The 21,798-nt window shown below is 42.8% G+C and overlaps 1 long non-coding RNA gene across 6 annotated transcripts in view; it reads right to left on the bottom strand.

Moving 5' to 3' along the window:
- The window catches only part of LOC117308454 (uncharacterized), a 102,581-nt gene extending 81,007 nt beyond the window's left edge, over positions 1 to 21,574 (bottom strand). For 2 of the 6 annotated variants that reach the window (XR_012326538.1, XR_004522445.2), the window contains exon 1: positions 21,264 to 21,512. This is a non-coding gene — a long non-coding RNA (uncharacterized lncRNA). Of the gene's footprint in view, positions 1 to 21,263 lie in introns of all 6 variants that reach the window. The other 4 variants (XR_012326539.1, XR_004522446.2, XR_004522447.2 and 1 more) reach the window with 4 other exon arrangements.
- Positions 21,575 to 21,798: the final 224 nt, after the last annotated feature.

Below are 21,798 nucleotides of genomic sequence, written 5' to 3'. Positions count from 1 at the left end.
GTTTCAGAGACTGACGCACAAAACCCTGTGGTTGTGTTTCCAGGTACCACTTCCAGGAGGCACACATCTATCAGCAGCTCTGTCTCAGGGCTGATGCTTACTGGGGCCTCTGAATAGTTCCTGCTCCTGGCTTCCTTATGGTGATGCTTTGCCTGATAGCTGGGATACCTTACTACTGTCTGTATACCAAGAAAATGAGTTCAATAACCAAGGCCTCTGAGGGCCGAACTCTTAGATCAAAACAGATATATGCACAGTCACCTTACAGAGATGGACAGTTGAACTGGTTCATCTATATCTTCCTTTCTCTTGCTTCTATGGTCACAGGACTATTCTGAATGTACTAGGATATGGTCTGTACAGGTAGGTAAGATGACGAGAAACAACCGCCTTTGAAAGAAGAGTTTATCACTGACAGCTCCCCAAGGGACAGGAGGTATGTCCTGCCACACAAGGGGGCCACATGGAGAAGCACTAGCGTCAGTCAGGAGACAGGAGGAGTGAGGGGAAAGCACGGGCAAAAGTCTTTGTTGTGGTTTTTGTGGGAAGGACTGTGTGAAGCAAGGCAAGCAGTTAAGCACGTTTAAGGTTGAATAGTCTGGGACTTCCCTGGTGGTGCAGTCATTAAGAATCTGCCTAACAATGCAGGGGACACGAGTTTGATCCCTGGTCCGGGAAGATCCCACATGCCGTGGAGCAACAAAGCAAGTGCACCACAACTACTGAGCCTGCACTTGAGAGCCCATGAGCCACAACTACAGAGCCCACATGCTGCAACTACTGAAGCCCACATGCCTAGAGCTCATGCTCCGCAACAAGAGAAGCCACGACAATGAGAAGCCTGTGCACCGCAATGAAGAGCAGCCCCCACTTGCTGTGCGTAGCAACAAAGACCGAACGCAGCCAAAAATAAATAATAAATTAAAAAAAAAAAGATTGAATACTCTGAGTAGCTTAGGAGGCTCTGGGCGATAGGGATGGTCTCTAATTATCCGAAACCTGGCTCTGGGGTGATACAGGGCAGGGGAAATATTGGCTTGGTGTGTGTGAGTTCAGGAAGGGAGGTGTCTGGGGGTAGAGGCTCTGGATGGGTTGGTCTGCATGTCAAAGGCAGGCTCACAGGCAAGTTGGTTGCTATCTCTAGGAATTAGCTAACCCTGGGAGGAGCAGTTCCTACTCAGTGTGCAGGGCCCCAAGATGTCAAAGCATCATAAAATACAGAAAAAAGAGAAACTATTAAAACAATGACCCCAGATGGCCAATCATAAGCATTATCCCCCAGTTCCAGTGGTTGGTTCAAGGGGTGGGCATGTGACCTAAGCCAGATCCATCAGTCTTTTCCTTTACTCTCTTGTCATGTAAGGATGTGCTTCTGTAGCTCCTGGGAGCCAGGAAAGGTCAACTCTGAGCGAACGAACCTGACATATGTAGAGAGAAACTGGATGGCACCTAAGTCTTATATGGTGGAGTCAGACAGACCTAAACTAAAATCTCAGCTCTTAAACTTCCCACTCATGTGACTATGAGCTAGGTACGAAAGCTCATATGAAAGTAAAAATCTCAGAGCTGTGATAAGAATAAACACAATGGACTCCCACTTGCAAGAACGCTGGAATCACAACAAACTGCTGAACAATCATCGACTGGAAGATACTGGAACTCACCAAAAAAGATACCCCACATCCAAAGACAAAGGAGAAGCCACAATGAGACAGTAGGAGGGGCGCAATCACAATCAAATCAAATCCCATAACTGCTGGGTGGGTGACTCACAAACTGGAGAACACTTATACCACAGAAGTCCACCCACTGGAGTGAAGGTTCTGAGCCCCACATCAGGCTTCCCAACCTGGGTCTGGCAATGGGAGGAGGAATTCCTAGAGGATCAGACTTTGAAGACTAGAGGTATTTGATTGCAGGACTTCAACAGGACTGGGGGAAGCAGCGACTCCACTCTTGGAGAGCACACACAAAGTAGTGTGCGCACTGGGACCCAGGGGAAGGAGCAGTGACCCCATAGGAGACTAAACAAGACCTATCTGCTAGTGTTGGAGGGTCTCCTGCAGAGGTGGGGGGTGGCTGTGGCTCACCACGGGGACAAGGACACTGGCAGCAAAAGTTCTGGGAAGTACTCCTTGGCATGAGCCCTCCCAGAGTCTGCCATAAGCCCCATCAAAGAGCCTGTAGGCTCCAGTGCTGGGTCACCTCAGGCCAAACAACCAACAGGGAAGGAACCCAGCCCCACCCATCAGCAGACAAGTGGATTAAAGTTTTACTGAGCTCTGCCCACCACAGCAACAGCCAGCTCTGCCCACCACCAGTCCCTCCCATCAGAAAACTTGCACAAGCCTCTTAGATAGCCTTATCCACCAGAGGGCAGACAGCAGAAGCAAGAAGAACTACAATCCTGCAGCCTGTGGAACAAAAACCACATTCACAGAAAGATAGACAAGATGAAAAGGCAGAGGGCTATGCACCAGATGAAGGAACAAGATAAAACCCCAGAAAAACAACTAAATGAAGTGGAGATAGGCAACCTTCCAGAAAAAGAATTCAGAATAATGCTAGTGAAGATGATCCAGGACCTTGGAAAAAGAATGGAGGCAAAGATCGAGAAGATCTTTAACAAATGTTAAAGATCTTCAAGAAATGTTTAACAAACACCTAGAAGAATTAAAGAAGAAACAAACAGATGAATAATACAATAACTGAAATGAAAAGTACACTAGAAGGAATCAATAGTAGAATAACTGAGGCAGAAGAACAGATAAATGACCTGGAAGACAGAATAGTGGAATTCACTGCCACAGAACAGAATAAAGAAAAAAGAATGAAAAGAAATGAAGACAGCCGAAGAGACCTCTGGGACAACATTAAATGCAACAACATTTGCATTATAGGGGTCCCAGAAGGAGAAGAGACAGAGAAAGGACCCGAGAAAATATGTGAAGAGATTATAGTCTTCCCTAATATGGGAAGACTTCCCTAATATGGGAAAGGAAATAGCCATGCAAGTCCAGGAAGTGCAGAGAGTCCCGTACAGGAGAAACACGCCGAGACACATAGTAATCAAATTGGCAAAAATTAAAGACAAAGAAAAATTTTTGAAAGCAGCAAGGGAAAAGCGACAAATAACATACAAGGGAACTCCCATAAGGTTAACAGCTGATTTCTCAGCAGAAACTCTACAAGCCAGAAGGGAGTGGCATGACATATGTAAAGTTGAAAGGGAAGAACCTACAACCAAGATTACTCTACCAGGCAAGGATATCATTCAGATTTGATGGAGAAATCAAAAGCTTTACAGACAAGCAAAAGCTAAGAGAATTCACCACCACCAAACCAGCTCTACAACAAATGCTAGAGGAACTTCTCTAAGTTGGAAACACAAGAGATGAAAAGGACCTACAAAAACAAACCCATAACAATTAAGAAAATGGTAACAGGAACGTACGTATTGATAATTACCTTAAACGTGAATGGATTAAACGCTCCAACCAAAAGACACAGGCTTGCTGAATGGATACAGAAACAAGACCCATATATATGCTGTCCACAAGAGACTCACTTCAGACCTAGGGACACAGTCAGACTGAAAGTGAGGGGAAGGAAAAAGATATTCCATGCAAATGGAAATCAAAAGAAAGGTGGAGTAGCAATACTCATATCAGATAAAATAGACTTTAAACTAAAGAACGTTACAACAGACAAGGAAGGACACTACACATAATGATCAAGGGAACAATCCAAAGATGTAACAATTATAAATACATATGCACCCAACATAGGAGCACCTCAATACATAAGGCAACTGCTAACAGCTATAAAAGGGGAAATCAACAGGAACACAATAAAAGTGAGGGACTTTAACACCTCACTTACACCAATGGACAGATCATCCAAACAGAAAATTAATAAGGAAACACAAGCTTTAAATGACACAATAGACCAGACAGATTTAATGGATATTTATAGGACCTTCCATCCAAAAACAGCAGATTATACTTTTTCCTCAAGTGCGCACAGAATATTCTCCAGGATAGGTCACATCTTGGGTCACAAATCAAACCTCAGTAAATTTAAGAAAACTGAAATCATATCAAGCATCTTTTCTGACCACAGCTCTATGAGATTAGAAACCAATTACGGGGAAAAAAACATAAAATACACAAGTACATGGAGGCTAAACAATATGTTACTAAATGTCAAGAGATCACTGAAGAAATCAGAGGAAATCAAAAGATACCTAGAGACAAATGACAATGAAAACATGAGGATCCAAAACCTATGGAATGCAGCAAAAGCAGTTCTAAGAGGGAAGTTTATAGCTAAACAAGCCTACCTCAAGAAACAAGAAAAATCTCCAATAAACAATCTAACCTTGCACCTAAAGGAATTAGAGAAAGAAGAACAAACAAAACCCAAAGTTAGCAGAAGGAAAGAAATCATAAAGATCAGAGCAGAAATAAATGAAATAGAAACAAAGAAAACAATAGCAAAGATCAATAAAACTAAAAGCTGGTTCTTTGAGAAGATAAACAAAATTGATAAACCATTAGCCAGACTCATCAAGAAAAAGAGGGAGAAGACTCAAATCAATCATATTAGAAATGAAAAAGGAGAAGTTATAACAGACACCGCAGAAATACAAAGCATCCTAAGAGACTACAAACAACTCTGCCAATAAAATGGACAACCTGGAAGAAATGGACAAATTCTTAGAAAGGTATAATCTTCCAAGACTGAACCAGGAAGAAATAGGAAATATGAACAGACAAATCACAAGTAATGAAACTGAAACTGTGATTAAAAATCTTCCAACAAACAAAAGTCCAGGACCAGATGGCTTCACAGGTGAATTCTACCAAACATTTAGAGAAGAGCTAACACCCATCCTTCTCAAACTCTTCCAAAAAACTGCAGAGGAAGGAACACTCTCAAACTCATTCTCTGAGGCCACCATCACCCTGATACCAAAACCAGACAAAGATGCTACAAAAAAAGAAAATTACAGACCAATATCACTGGTGAATACAGATGCAAAAATCCTGAACAAGATACTAGCAAACAGAATCCAACAACACATTAAAAGGATCATACACCATGATTAAGTGGGATTTATCCCAGGGATGCAAGGATTCTTCAATATACGCAAATCAATCAATGTGATACACCTTATTAACAAATTGAAGAAGAAAAAGCATATGATCCTCTCAATAGATGCAGAAAAAGCTTTTGACAAAATTCAACACCCATTTTGATAAAAACTCTCCAGAAAGTGGGCATAGAGGGAACCTACCTCGACATAATAAAGCCATATATGACAAACCCATAGCAAACATCATTCTCAATGGGGAAAAACTGAAAGAATTTCCTCTAAGATCAGGAAGAAGACAAGGAGGTCCACTCTCACCACTATTATTCAACACAGTTTTGAAAGTCCTAACCACGGCAATCAGAGAAGAAATAAAAGGAATACAAACTGGAAAAGAAGAAGTAAAACTGTCACTGTTTGCAGATGACATGATACTATACATAGAGAATCCTAAAGATGCCACCAGAAAACTACTAGAGCTAATCAATGAATTTGGTAAAGTTGCAGGATACAAAATTAATGTACAGAAATCTCTTGCATTCCTATACACTAATGATGAAAAATCTGAAAGAGAAATTAAGGAAACACTCCCATTTACCACTGCAACAAAAAGAATAAAATACCTAGGAATAAACCTACCAAGGGAGACAAAAGACCTGTATGCAGAAAACTATAAGACACTGATGAAAGAAATTAAAGATGATACAAGCATCATCTTGGGGAGAGATATACCATGCTCTTGGATTGGAAGAATCAATACTGTGAAAATGACTATACTACCCAAAGCAATCTACAGATTCAATGCAATCCCTATCATATTACCAATGGCATTTTTTACAGAACTAGAACAAAAAAATCTTAAAATTTGTATGGAGACACAAAAGACCCCAAATAGCCAAAGTGGTCTTGAGGGAAAAAAACGGAGCTGGAGTAATCAGACTCCCTGACTTCAGACTATACTACAAAGCTACAGTAATTAAGACAACATGGTACTGGCACAAAAACAGAAATATAGATCAGTGGAACAGGATAGAAAGCCCAGAGATAAAACCACGCACCTATGGTCAACTAATCTATGACAAAGGAGGCAAGGATATACAATGGGGAAAAGACAGCCTCTTCAATAAGTGGTGCTGGGAAAACCGGACAGCGACATGTAAAAGAATGAAATTAGAACACCCCCCAACACCATACACAAAAATAATCTCAAAATGGATTAGAGACCTAAATATAAGACCGGACACTATAAAACTCTTAGAGGAAAACATAGAAAGAACACTCTTTGACATAAATCAAAGCAAGATATTCTTTGATCCACCTCCTAGAGTAATGGAAATAAAAACAAAAATAAACAAATGGGACCTCATGAAACTTAAAAGCTTCTGCAAAGCAAAGGAAACTACAAACAAGACGAAAAGACAGCCCTCAGAATGGGAAAAAATATTTGCAAATGAATCATGGGACAAAGGATTAATCTCCAAAATACATAAACAGCTCATGCAGCTCAATATTAAAAAAACAAATAACCCAATCTAAAAATGGGCAGAAGACCTAAATAGACATTTCTCCTAATAGGACATACAGATAGCCAAGAATCACATGAAAAGCTGCTGAACATCACTAATTATTAGAGAAATGCAAATCAAAACTACAATGAGGTATCACCTCACACCAGTCAGAATGGGCATCATCAGAAAATGTACAAACAACAAATGCTGGAGAGGGTGTGGAGAAAAGGGAACCCTCTTGCACTGTTGATGGGAATATAAATTGACACAGCCACTATGGAGAACAGTATGGAGGTTCCTTAAAAAACTAAAAATAGAATTACCATATAATCCAGCAATCCCACTACTGGGCATATACCCAGAGAAAACCATAATTCAAAAAGACACATGCACCCCAATGTGCACTGCCGCACTATTTACAATAGCCAGGTCATGGAAGCAATCTAGACGTCCATCGACAGACGAATGGATAAAGAAGATGTGGTACATATATACAATGGAATATTACTCAGCCATAAAAAGGAATGAAATTGGGTCATTTGTAGAGATGTGAATGAATCTAGAGACTGTCATACAGAGTGAAGTAAGTCAGAAAGAGAAAAACAAATATCGCATATTAACGCATATATGTGGAACCTAGAAAAATGGTACGGATGAACCAGTCTGCAGGGCAGAAATTGAGACACAGATGTAGAGAACGTATGGACACCAAGGGGGGAAAGCAGCAGCGTGTGGTGGTGGTGGTGGTGGTGGTGTGATGGGAGATTGGGATTGATATGTATACACTGATGTGTATAAAATGGATGAATAATAAGAACCTGATGTATAAAAAAATAAAATTTAAAAATTCAAAGAATATACACAATGTACTATAGTTATTTTCACATAAGTACTCCACTCGTGGCAAAATTATTCTCAGCTGTGATTTAAGAGGTTTAAGTATCAGCACACAGGATTTTCTGTGAAGTTAGAGCCCCTCTGGGTGGAATTTTTAGCCCCTTTAATCTTCCCCCATTGTTTTTTTTTCGTGGTACCCTTTCAGCAGGGGGGAGGTGCCACATATAAAGCAGCGGACCCTGTGATAGGCACATAGTAGGTGCTTTAGAAATGTTGGCTGACCAGGACTTTCCTATCTTTGGGGAGAGGACTATCCTTGTGGAGGGGATGGAGGCTTTGGGTTACCACAGCTCCAAGACCACCCATGCTTCCATTTCCCATGTACATCCATTAATACATTGACTTTCTGATTTTTATTTTAAAAAATATCACTTCTCCTTGACACTCTCTCCTCCTGACCACACAACCTGAAGTCTTCCTCCCAGGCAGTCCTAGCTTCATACTCCTGGAAGACAGGGGCCATGTATATTAATACTACTCAACTCTGCCTTCCTAACACGAAAGCAGCTGTAGGCAATATATCAATTCATGGGTGTGGCTGTGTCCCAATAAAGCTTTATTTATAAAGACCAGTGGCAGGCTAGACTGGGTTCCTTGGCCACAGTTTGCCAACTTCTGCTCAAGGTGGTGTTAGGCATGAAGTGGGCAGAACCTGAGCCCCAGCTCACTGACATGAGCTGTGAAAGCCACCAAGAGGTGATGCTCCTGGATAAACAGAAGTTCGTAGCCAAGATGGCAATGGTGCGAAATCCTTCCTCCCATCCTACCCTTGAGTGTCATCGAGTTGGGAAGAGGATTAAACTGAAAAGATTGGCATCACACAGTAAGAGGAGGGACTTACCCAGAGCACGGAAGCTTCATTCTAAGAGATGCATCTGTCTGGGCATTATGAACTTGATAAATTCATATAAGATTCCGCAAATCAGACTGGTCTCTCCTCTGCATTTTCCCAGGCTGCATTTCCAAAGGGACACAACCAAAAAGGTGGCCTCGAGAACAGTAGCATATTTAAGAATGCATGTCTATTCTACTGATATTTCTTCAGGCAATTACATGTAGTTATGCCTGTGTAACCAGGAGCCTGCTTTTATTTATTTTTTTGAAAAAGAGTGAATGAAACTCAGGACTTCTCAGAAGTCTAAGATATGGAAGAAACTAACATGATTAGAGGGCTTAGCTCTTGTTGGGAAACAGGAAGCCTCTGTCCCATCCATGCTAGACGGTGGGGGGAGGCATGGCGATCCATCCTCAGACAGAACAACCGATCCTTTGCTGGATGCACAAGATCACGAGACCAACTTCCTTCTTCATGACTGAAAGATGTTCAGCTTCCCAGATTATAGCATAATCCCTCCAGGGCAGGGACGGTATGACACCCGTTGCCCTGTGTCCCTATAGGTTAAAGTGATAATCTTTGCTAACGTTTAAGGAGCAATTATTTTGTGCCAGGCACTACCAAAGTGCTTTAAGGCCCTTCTCATTTAACAACCTCACAACTCATGCCTTGGGACCCTTTATCATTATTATTCCATATCGACAGATAATAGAACTGGGGATAAAGAGATTGAGTAATTTGGCCCAAATCATGCAGCTACAAGTGTGGAGTCCAGATTTGGACCCAGGGATCCCAGCTCCAGAGACACTGCTCTTAACTTCTATCTATACTGCTTCTAATAATGCAACCAATACAGGTGATCAGTAAACTTTTGGGGTGGATGACAGTAGTGACTTGGAGAGATGGGGAACAGAGGAGGAGGTCTGGGTTGAAGCTAAGCCAAACTGTGCATGACTGCCAGTGAGCTCACTCGGTGCTTTCTCCTGGGTGGGCAACACAGGACTGTCTTGAGGGCTCTGCACTGGAGCCCGGCTCTAAGAGGGCGGCTGCTACTGGAGGAGCTGCAAGGCATGTCTGCAGCTCGTAAAGGCCTTTGTTCAACCGCCTGAGCTGGGAGGCGCGGGAGATGTGCCTACAGCTGGGATCAGTGCTCTCTCTGACCCTCCCAGAGCCTTCCCTAAGGGGCCAGGCCTTACTAATTTCTCAGTGATTGAGGTGAAGATGAGGGGCAGCTGAGCAGGAGGAGAGGGAAGCGGCACTATCAAGCTGGGGCTTGACATAATAGTTTTGTTCATTAGACCACTTGGTTTTTCCTTCCTCAATACCCAGATTATTTTGATTTTTCTTTCCATTTTCTTTCTTAAAATGTTTTTGATTCAGAAGCTATTTTAATCTCTGTTTTTCTTCTCTAACACTGGCGTTTGGGAGTAGGAAATGTAGTCCAATTACAGTTTTGATTGCATCCCATGGTATACAGGGAAGACTGCACTTCTACTGTCTTTTGATATATTGTGTACTTGGTTTACTTCTTTCACAAAACAGCTATTTAATAGTTTTTGAGCAATTGGATAGCGTTTAATTAGCTCAGCATTCTACACCTCCAAAGTCCTTATATCATGTTATGAGAATGTCGTGGGCAATGAAGTCTGATTGCTTTTTTTATGAGAATATTTTTCAAACAGACCCTATATATCTTTGTAAAAGACCTCTGTACTCTTGAAATATATTTTATCCTTCACTTTTAAAATTTTTCTTAAAAATTCTATTAAATCTCTCCCAATGAAGTGTGGAGCAAAGCTGTTTCATTTATTCTGCTGATCAAACATTTAATTTACTTATCATTGCTTTCTTTATCTAACATACTCTGATAACAGGGTGCAAAGATTCTGTACATGCAATTATTTCCAAGAGTCAGAGAACCTGTACTCAGATCCTGGTTTATCTTTAAGCTGCTGTATCACTTTGGCCCAAATCACTTGACATCTCTGGACCTAGGTTTCCCTTTTTTATAACATGTAGAGTTGAATTAAAACTTTCAAAGCTGTCTTTTGACGATATCATTCTAGGACAGCTTTCAGTGAGGCTTTACCACCAGGACCATCTTTCCCCTTCCTTTCTGCTCCAAGGTAACCCTTTTAACCAGATTTCACCTGATGAAGGGAAGGAAAGATCAAATAGACCCTGAGAATCACTACACTGTCCTTGAAAGGAAAAGGAATTCCTTGTTCTGCCTACGCACACACAAACAACATATAGGATGCCTGAATGTGAACTTTTTAATAATCAATTGTAATGTACTGATGAGAAAATTTTTATTCTGAGCAACCAGCAAGTATTTGGTAAAGGGATTTTTCCTTTTACCTAAGGGCAAATATCAAGAGGCCACAAGCCTAGGGGGACCCTGGCCACCTTATATCTCCCTAGCCTTGGAACGGATACAATGGAACAATCGCAGAGAAATGCCAGCCTCAGAGGGAATAAACTTAGAATCTTCAACTTCCACAGCCTGGTTGTCACCACAGTATATCGGTCAGATTTCACTCAAGTCACTGCCGGGAAAGACCCAGACACCTGGCTAGGATCAAGGTTCTGCAGGCATCTGAAAATCAACTATTCCTTCATGGACTGAGGATGTCGGAACCAAATAATATGGACTGGCTTCAGCATACAACACACATCTACTACGAAAACATCCAAGAACAACTGTTCAATGTACATACAGTGTGCAAGAAAAACGAGCATTCCCTGGATTGGACTCAGTCACGGTGGGCCAGCCGCGCCGGGAACTCCAACTGGAATCCTTGACTTCAGGCCCTCTGAGATCTCCAGCATGTCAGACCATGCTCTGGTTCACCCAGAGCTGATAAAAATTACAGTTGGAATTTCAACCACCAAGCTGGGAATAACATTTCAACACCCTCTCTTCAGTTCAGATGTCCCCTCCAAGAAGCTCTTTATGTGCAGCAAAAAGTGACCAGTCTGCTGATCGAGGCAGGGACTGAGAGAAACGGGGTGCTTCCCCTGAGCCCATCAACAGGTGAATTTAAAATGTGGGGAAAGACACAGAACTGAAGAGGAAGTGGCGGCAAAGGAGCCCTGGGAAAGAAAGAGGTTCCCTGGACTGGAACGTTCCCTTGGAAAATGTAGGCGACAAAAAACAACAACAAAAAAGACCAAAACTGCTGAGCTTTTACCCACGTCATTCCCCTTTCCTGGACTGAAATTTTCTCTTTTCCAAATATGAAAATCCTATTTGGAACCCCAGTTTACGCTCCTTCTCTATAAGCCTTTCCCAAACCCATCCACCCCACAAAAACTGCTCCATTCTCTAAACTCAGCCGGTGTCTCGTTTCACTCTAACAATAATGCTCACACTGTCTTCTGGCACCTCACATCCTTGTTTTGTGACATCATGTAATTATTCCACTATTATTCAGCTTTTCACATACTCATACCTCGATTTCTAAACTTGATTTTAACCTTCCTTCCTGAAAGTGAACTCCATGATCATTTTAGCTTTTTCCTCTAAGGCAGCTGTTTCATACATGCTAATTGATAAAGGAAGGAAAGAGGAGGGGAAGGTAACACAGTACAAAAGTGTTCCCTGGTAGCACAAGGGTGGACCTGTCCTGACAGAAAGGGCAACAAAATTCCATGCAAACTAAGTACCAACAGCACCCAGCAGACACCTAAACATGCCTGTTGAATGGAAGGCAGGGAGGAAGGAAGGGAGGGAGGAAGGAAGGGAGGGAGGAAGGAAGGGAGGGAGGGAGGGAGGAAAAATTAGAGGAAATGATAAAGGGAAGTAAATGAGGAGGGGAAAGAAAAAGAGGGAAGGATAGAGGGAGAAAGGGAGGGAAGGAGGAGAGAAGAATAGAGAATGGAAGAAAGGATGGAAAGATGGATGGAAAGATGGACAAAGGGGTAGAAGGAAGAAGGAGGGAGAGTGGAAAAAAGGGGAAAGAAAACACAGGATACAGGCCCCAGATGGCCGAGGTGCATATCAAAGGAATGATTTCAGTGAGCCCAGACTCCTGCATCTTCCCATACACTGAAAAGCACTAAATTCCTTAACTTGAGATACCTGGTCTTCTTTACTTAACAATAACCTTTTGACGTTCTGACTACCTGCCCTTTGTTATAAAACTTCTATATAACCCGGCTCCCCTCCTCGTCTCCCCGGAGCAGTTTCTCAGAGTTCACTGAAACGCTGTCTGCTTCGCTGCAGTCCTCATTTTGCCCCAAATAAAACTTAACTCCCAACTCTCATGTTGTGCTTTTTTTTTTTTAAGTCAAGAGTTACAGCGACCACGAATAAGGGACCCAGAGTGGACTTCTCTCCTTCGCCTGAACTCTAAGAGGAAACAGAGCCTTGGTACCAGTAGCGACCCCTTGTGCCCATCTGCCTCCTTGGAGAGTCCAGACGAATTTGGGTAAGTCTCTGCTGGTTCTTGGATCTCCTATGTTGGTTGATGAATCTGAGTTTTATTTGGTGGTGTATAGCAGGTACCTGCCCCCACCCAGCTGAAAGATACTGGGGTGGTGGTGGTGGGGGGCCTGGTTGAGATACCAGGGTTTGCTCAGTTGTAGGAGACTGAGTGGTCTTGGCTGAGTGGTTAGGTAAGAGGCTGATCTGATGCTTTTCCTCAATTTTGCTGCCTTAATAGAATTTGTCAGGGTAAAAGTAAAGATATTACATGAGAGCGTTGCTCTGAAAAAAAGGGACACGACTCCTCCCGGCTGGTTACGGCTTTGAGAAACTTATGGGAGTGGTGGATGCAGAGTCCTCGTACCATGCAGTGGTCCCATAGGAGAAACCTATTACAGGGAAGGGTGAACCATCCTGGGTGCTTACGTATACACCCTGGACCTTGGTAGAACTTAGAGCCTTGGCTAAGGAATTTTCCGATCTGAGTCGGGATCCATTGGGATTTGCTAAGAAATCTGAGTTAACCATCCAGACCTATACGCCTCTATATCAATCAGTATTTACTTAATTGGAAGTTAAAGGGAATCACATCCTAAAAATGACGAGGCTCTTATATTGCATATGCAGTTAAGTTAAATTAAGGTTAAAAAGCTGGCTTGATAAAAATATCTTTTCAGAATTCTAACTTTAAACAAAGGCCTTCTGGGGGAAACCTGCATTTCTCTTCCTGTGTCTTTTAGATGTAAATGTTCTACCTGATCTTCCTAGGACTTTCCGTGTATGTCTGTGTTTTGAAAACTTGACCTCTGCCATACTGTTTTTTTTTTTTTTTTTTTTTTTTGCGGTACGCGGGCCTCTCACTGTTGTGGCCTCTCCCCTTGCGGAGCACAGGCTCCGGAGGCGCAGGCTCAGCGGCCATGGCTCACGGGTCCAGCCGCTCCACGGCATGTGGGATCTTCCCGGACCGGGACACGCCACCAGGGAAGCCCTGCCATACTATTTTTGAGAGTAAACTTTCTGGATTTTACTTAGCTTACACCCTCCCTATCTCTCTTATGAGGAAGCCTCTTGCGTCTTAATGGTTTGAATCACTATAAATACATATACTTTATTAATGGCCAAATGATGGATCCTTTTAAAACTGGAGAAACTAACAAATTGGTCAATCTAGAGTGCTCTCATTATAAACAGCTGTTTTACTGGTACCTATAAAAACAAATCACATTAAAGGTGGAAAAAAGAAATATATCTAATGATTACCTAAGAACTTCTTTAGTTTAAAACAAGTAAGAAAAACTGGTGTGGGAAGCTTCATTTGTGGTCTTTGCCTTCCCTCAATGGGTCTCACAGATGCTAACAGAATCATTACAATAATTAATGTTAACAGTAAAAATCCTATAAGGAAAGTCTAGATACTATTTCCAACAAGGTAGAAATTTTAAAGGAATTCTCTCAAATGAATAAAGAAATCTTTAGATGGTTATTTAAAATGGGATAAATAAAATGGACACTGATGTGACTTAAACACAAGGTTTTGATATTACACTACCTAAGGTTAAATGGGCCAAAGGGACCCCCTACTGGTCCCCAACATTAAAAGCCAAACATGTCTGTTCTATTTACCCCAGCTTTAAAATATATTTAACAGGCTAAAAAAATTTTTTTGACACTGAGATACCTGACCAGCAATTACTTGGGACAACAGTTAGGCCAAAGGGTCTAAGTTCCTTGCGTCAACCTCACTCTGGGGATCCCAGAAGCCTTTTATATAAAAAAAGATAAAATGGACAGGGAACAAAAAGAAAAACTTCTAGAATTCCTCCTGTAAGCTTGTTGATTGGCTCTTAATGAAAAGTAAAGTTAAAGGTATAAAGTTGATGGAATTGAGATGAAAGTATATAAAATTGGTATATTTAAATGGGCTTTATATAAGATGGCTACATCTCTTTTGTTTAATTATATTGTGGAATAGTCATGTTTCACTGGGAAATACTTCCCCTACATGGTATTATAAGACAACGCATATAAATCTGCCCCTCAGGAAATATTAATTGAACATACTAAAAGACACCAACAGGGTTACCTGAACCATACAAGTAGGTAAAACTGGGAACTAACATTCAAGGGCTAAGAAAAATAAAAATAGTGATTTTGCTCTGGGTTTAACCTGTAAACTCAGAAAGAAGGTCTTTGCTGAATGCCTTATACAAACCTCTGAAGGCATGATAAATTAAACTCTAAAGTCCTAGAACATAGAACTTGTAAAATAATTTCCAGTTTAATTAGAAATCTTGTCACTGATAAAATCTTTTAGTATCATTTAGGTGACAGACCTGTTCTTTGGGAAACTAAATCAACTGTCTTTCCCTTGCAAATCTCTTACAAAGCAGAAATGTAAATACAGGCCACAAGGACCTGAGACTGAGCCTAATTAGCTCAATCAGACAAGACCTGAAATCAAGGAAAAAAAATGACAAAGTGGCAGTTATAAAATTCAAACCGCTGGGAATGCTCCCTCAGCCAAACTTTACAAATAGTAAAGCCTTAGTCATATAAACAAGCAACTTTAATGTATTCCAACTGTCCTTTGTAAACTAGTAAGTTTATATTGTAATACCTAATTCATAACTAAGTTTTTTTTCTTTTAAATGAAGCCATGAGATCTCTAGTTTTGCCTGTTTATGTCTGTGTACACATTATACATGTGCGATATCTCCACCTCTGGAAAGTATTATCAAAATTTAACTTATAAAGAGCTCTATTTAATTTTTTAAAAAGCGCTTACAAATAAAGAAACCGGCCAAAATGACTTTCAGGTTCACGTAAACCGGGAAATATTCAATATTAAGTTGATATCTGGTATTAAAGTTTGTTTGTGGATCTAATTAATATAGACATACCGTTAGAGTCATCAACATTAAGCGTAATACTTTATTGTACCTAGGTTTAATAGAAGTCAAATAAGACCTTATCATATCTGCTGCAAGAAAAATAGCTTGATAACACTTTAAATAACACTTTAAATGTAAATAAAAGCTTTGGGGTAAACTCTTTAAAAATATATTTTAGCTATGTCTACTTAAAATTATCCCTTCAGATATTTGATAACTTAAAGTTCTAGAGTTGTGCTAATTTAAGTTATGAAAGTTTATTGAATACCTAATTTCCAAAAAAAAAAAAAAGATACTGAGACATCAATTACTAAGTAGAGAAACTAAAGGTATTTAGGACTATTAATGAAAATGTTTGCTGCCACTCTGAGATGTCCTCTATAAGAAAACAAATGTTTTTAGAAATTATCACTGGTATTCATGCTCACCAATCTACAGAATGCTAATGTAAAAGACAGTTCATAATTGCTTACTTCTTAACTTTCACTAGAAATTAAGGTTTTTAAGAGTTGAGGATTCTAATTTAAACATGTAATTAAAGCTGATGGGAATAATACAGAAATATTTCAGTGTACAGAAGGAAAGTAGAATGTGTGTTTCCAGTAAAGAAGATATGAGGAATGGAATTAAATTTTATTGAGGGAAAAGGAAGAAAGTGTATCTTAGGGCTGGTTGGTTTATTTGGATAGAAAAAATAAGGGACAGGCTGATATGAATACAGATAATGAAAGGTTGTGGAAAAGAAACCCTGAGGAAAAAAAGTTTTATGCATGGTCAGGATTAACTAAATTTAGACTGAAGTTAACTAAGTAAATAGATTTTGTTAAGTAAACTGGTACAAGACTGGAATCTGAACAAAGTTTCTTAGAGTGCTCCTTTTTGATAACAGATTGTGTGAGTTTCTGTTCCCTTAACTAATCTTTCTGTGACTTTGGTTAAATGAATAAGTATTGTTTCACAATGACCTGTTGTGTTTTAAAACCTTTTTGGTATTTTTAACAAACGTCCCAAATATTAAAATCCAACTAAAGTTCTTTTTAGCCTCCAGCTGACTCTGGGATGCTTTGAAGGAACATCTCTGAGACATCTTAGAGAGGAATTTTTTTTTTTAATCTTTATTGGAGTATAATTGCTTTACAATGGTGTGTTAGTTTCTGCTTTATAACAAAGTGAATCAGCTATACAAATATCCCCATATCTCCTCCCTCTTGCATCTCCTTCCCACCCTCCCTATCCCACCCCTCTCTCTAGGTGGTCACAAAGCACCAAGCTGATCTCCCTGTGCTACGCGGCTGCTTCCCACTAGCTAGCTACTTTACATTTGGTAGTATATATTAGTCCATGCCACTCTCACTTTGTCCCAGCTTATCCTTCCCCCTCCACGTGTCCTCAAGTCCATTCTCTATGTCTGCGTCTTTATTCCTGTCCTGTCCCTAAGGTTCTTCAGAACCTTTAGAGAGGAATGTTAAACTAAGTTTATTTGGTATGTTTAATTACTTCAGAAACATTGTCAAGTGATTGGAGACGAACCTTAGGTTATAGTGTATGGATAAATGTCATTAATATAGATATTCCAAAATTTATATGGAATTCCTAACATCTGATATGCCCTGATACAATGTTATCAGTCATAATTCTAATTATTCTAAAATGTTATGTCACGGAAATATCCAAGTCTCCTACTAATTGCACTGTACTCAAATCTTTAGCCATGCTATTTTAAGTTTTGTCCTGATGCTTTTACAGAATGAAGATTTTCAAGAAGACTCATAAAAAGAACTTTTTTTAAAACAAACATAAGTTTCTGATGGCCTTTAGATAATACCACTGAACTATGTAACAAATGATGGAAAACCTGATTACTTCATCCAGATCAACAGGAATCAATTACATGGGGCTGAATGAACTGATGAATGTGATTTATAACTTTATGACTTTGGGAAATATACTAGCTTTAATATTGTTTTTCCAGAAAAACCTTTTCTCTTATGCTATGACCTACAAGTTGATAAAGTATACCCTTGTAAACAAAGACAAAACATTTATCTTTTTCGCTCTACCTGATCCTGCCAGAATTTGGCTTTTCCAGCTGGCCCTCCTATGGATTTGATGGTTTATTGCAACTGGATTACAAGTTATACTAAGCATTGTTTTAATTTGTTCTTTGTTTCTAAATTGTTTATAATTGTGTCTCCCTGCTGCACTATGACTTTGTCAATATTACTAGCTGCATTACTTATATCCTGTCTATTTTTTTTCTTTTTTGCGGTACGCGGGCCTCTCACTGCTGTGGCCTCTCCCGTTGCGGAGCACAGGCTCCGGACGCGCAGGCTCAGCGGCCATGGCTCACGGGCCTAGCCGCTCCGCGGCATGTGGGATCATCCCGGACTGGGGCACGAACCCGCGTCCCCTGCATCAGCAGGCGGACTCTCAACCACTGCGCCACCAGGGAACCCCCATATCCTGTCTATTTTATAAGGTCGTTGTCTCTTACAGTACTCAATGATAGTAATCAGGCTATTAGCCTACTGAATTCTGAGGTCTAAATGATGGGAAAAGCAGTGCTACAAAATTGCACGGCTCTTGACACCCTTACAGCATCTCAGGGAGGCACCTGTGCCATAATTTAAACTGAATGCTGTGTTTTCATACCTGATGAATCCTCTAATACAACATGTTTAATGAACCATATGAAAAATCAGATTTCTGCCTTAAGTGACCCACTCCCAAATCCTGACGACCTCTTAGAAAACTGCTTTGGCGTGGGACGCTCTTGGCTTAAGTATTTACTCATAACTCTATTAATATTATTAGCTATATTATTTGTATTTTGCCTGTTTTACAGGATCGTTTTCTATATTACCAAATGTGTGACTGAGCCTCTAACAAAAATGATGATGACTAGGCGGCTTGAAACAGTCGATCAAATAAATAGTTCTGTATGCGATCAGTGATTGTAATAGTGCAACTCTAGATATGGGAAGATTCAACAAGGGAAAACATTTCCTGGATCATAATAGGTTAGTAAGAAAAAGGATCCAGAAAATCTTTAATCTGATGATTAAACAGGGCCTAATCTGAAAATTAACACCTGGAGTTGCGTATCAACAAGAATTTTCACCTGATCTGGGATGAACCTCCCAGCGCTGTGGGACAAAATTTGGTCATGAAATGTCTCCCAAACATTGGTCTAATTTCCGACCAAGAGGAGGGACTGATAAATGGAATATTTATAAATGTAATGTAATATTTATAAATGGAATATTTCCTGCCATATCACTAAACAAAGGATGTCACAGTCATCAACGATTGCAGCCCTTCAACGTGAGCCAGTGAGCCCTGAGGGAACTCAGGGCTGAAAAGAATACCTGCCATCTAGCAGCCAACTGACTGCAGCCACTCCCTACGGTGAGCCCTGAGGAAACTCAGGATGTGAAAACACAGGATACAGGCCCCAGATGGCTGAGGTGCATATCAAAGGAATGATTTCAGTGAGCCCAGACTCTTGCATCTTCCCACACACTGAAAAGCACTAAATTCCTTAATTTGAGATACCTGGTTTTCTTTAGTTAACAATAACCTTTTGACGTTCTGACTACCTGCCCTTTGTTATAAAACCCCTCCTCCTCTCCCCGGAGCAGTTTCTCAGAGTTCACTGAAACGCTGTCTGCTGGGCTGCAGTCCTCATTTTGCCCCAAATAACTCGCAACTCTTATGTTGTTTTTTTTTTTTTTTTTAAGTCAACACTGCCATTTCTTGATTACAGAAAATAGGCTTCATTCAGTCTCCATTCCTTTCCCTGCGTTCCAACCAGCAGGTTCAAACAGTTGCTAATTAGGGAAGGGGGGGCATGCGCAAACAAGGGAGGAACTGCCAAAAGAAACAATAGTGCAGCCTTGGGGTAGGGTCCTGGTTCCCCCTCAAGGGACACGCAAAACAATACCTTTGAGCTGTTTTGCAGATACTGAAACCCCAACCAGGTGGGAGAAGTTAACTGTATGCTTCCCACAAGCACGTAGACCTCAGGCCACCAGGTGGAACCAGAAGGTTGATGATGCTGCCTCCCACTTTACCTCACCACCAACCCAATCAGAAAAATGTCCACCAGCTGATCACGCCCTCTTCGAACCATTACTAATAAAACGCTTCACTACCCCCTCCCTGTTGGGACACATAGTTTTTGAGGGCACTAGCCCGCTCTGGCCCCCTTTGCCTGGCAAAGCAATAAAGCTATTCTTTTGTACTTCACCCAAAACTTTGTTTCCAAGATTTAATTCGGTGTCGGGGTACAGAGGCCAGATTCAGCTTCACTTACAGGGCACCCAGCACCTAGTTCCAAGCTGCCTGATTCACCTGCATAAAGATGTGCGTGAACCACCTCCAAGGCCAGTTTGCTTCACTGGTCAGCACCCACCATCTCCTTCGAGTGCCCCCCGGTCCAGGGACGCCGGCTCCCACAAAGCTACGCCTCATGACCCAGGGCTTGGAGCTCTGGGGGACGTCTCGGCAAAAACCTGGGCACTCCTGGTGCAGCGGAAGGCCATCTCCTCTTACTTGTGACAAGGCAACACATGACGCAGCCCACTGGCTTCCTGGGCAGCCCATTAGGGAATCAGGGATCCTGGGTTCCGAGGGGTCGGGGCGGGGAGCGCCTCTGAGGACACGCACTGGCGCGCATGCAATGCTTCCCTCACTGCCAACCACCGACCCCCCCTGCAGCCCTCGCCCCTCCTGCACCCCCTCCTCCATGCACCCCCAAGGACCTGGAAGGCGGGAGCAAGGGGTGGGGGGAACTAGAGCCTTAAAGCCCACCCGCGTCCTTCAAGGGGAGGGAGGAACGCATCTTCCTAACAGTACTTCTCTCAGGGATCAGCCTGAAAGCAAGGACCCTGTGGGGCCCTCCTGGACACAAAAGCCTTTCTGTGTCCCCCGTTTCTGGTTTGTAGGAAGTAGGCGTCATTCAGCCTCCAAGACCTTCCCCGAGTTCCAAACAGCAGGTTCAAACATTTGCAAATCAGGGAAGGGAGGGGGGGATGCGCAAACAAGGGAGAGGCAATCCAGAAACAATGTGCAGCCTTAGGGCTGGGTCCAGGTTCCTCCTCAAGGAAAATACAAAGCAAGATCTTTGAGTTCTTCAAGGGACCTACAAGCCAATGGGTGAGTTTCGAGCCCGTGGATGAGTTGTAAACCCGACAGCCCAAGACTCAATCAAATACTGGAACCTACTGTAAGAGTGGGGGGAATGGTTAGGAGGTTGAGTCCCACTGCAGCGGCTCCAGCCCTGTGACACCGCACATCCCCGCCCCCCCCTTCCCCTCGCTCAGTAGGTGGGGCGCTGCGACTGCAGCTGGGACGCTGAGACTGCGCCTCCCCCTCCCCATTCCCCTCAGGAGGCGCAGGTTGGACCTCTCCCCACTCCCGCCGGCCCCGGTGGGCCGGGTGGAAGGCAGGAGCTAGACGGCGCACCAAAGTTCCTCTGGACCAAGACGCTGCCCCCAGCTCTTCCCAAACAGCAGGGACGGCCCCGAAGGAACGCGAACACGTGGGACTCAAAAGTTGGTCTCCCGCAGCAGCCCAGGGACGCGGTATTGGGTCTGCCCCTACTTACCAGGCGCGGGGCCCCGAGGGTGGACTGGGCTTCGGCTGGCGGGGTCCAGCCCGAGTGCGGCGGCGGTGCGGCCGTGGGCGAGGTCGAGGGTCGCGCCGCCCTCCCCTCGGGCTCCGGGGCAGCGCAGCGGCGGCAGAGAGAGGAGACGCCAAGCCGGGAGTTCGGGCTCCGCGGGGACCCGGGCTTCACTCTAGGCGTCGGGGGTGGGTCCGCTCGGCCCTAAGTCTCTAGAGGAGGGGGGCGGGGGCGGGGGCGGCGGAGAGTGTGGGGAGCTAGAGGGAGTAAGCGGGGCCAGAGCGGGCGGCGGGGCACCACGCCTCCGCAAAGAGTTTCCACCTTATGAAGACCCGCGGGCTACGCAACGCACGCGTCGCCCACGCGCCGCCTGCTCCTATGCCTTGGCGCGAGCGCCCCCTGGGGGCCGGGAGGAAGGCGGGCAGGGAGCGGAGTGCACCGCCCGGCCCCTCCGTGCCCCGCCCGCCGGGTGTCCCGAAGCGGGCGGTCCGGACTGGGGTAGGCCCGCCTTGGCAGCAGA

This window comes from Tursiops truncatus, chromosome 16 (assembly GCF_011762595.2).
Source record: "Tursiops truncatus isolate mTurTru1 chromosome 16, mTurTru1.mat.Y, whole genome shotgun sequence".
Taxonomy (NCBI): domain Eukaryota; kingdom Metazoa; phylum Chordata; class Mammalia; order Artiodactyla; family Delphinidae; genus Tursiops; species Tursiops truncatus.
This window is presented reverse-complemented; position numbering and strand designations above follow the sequence as displayed.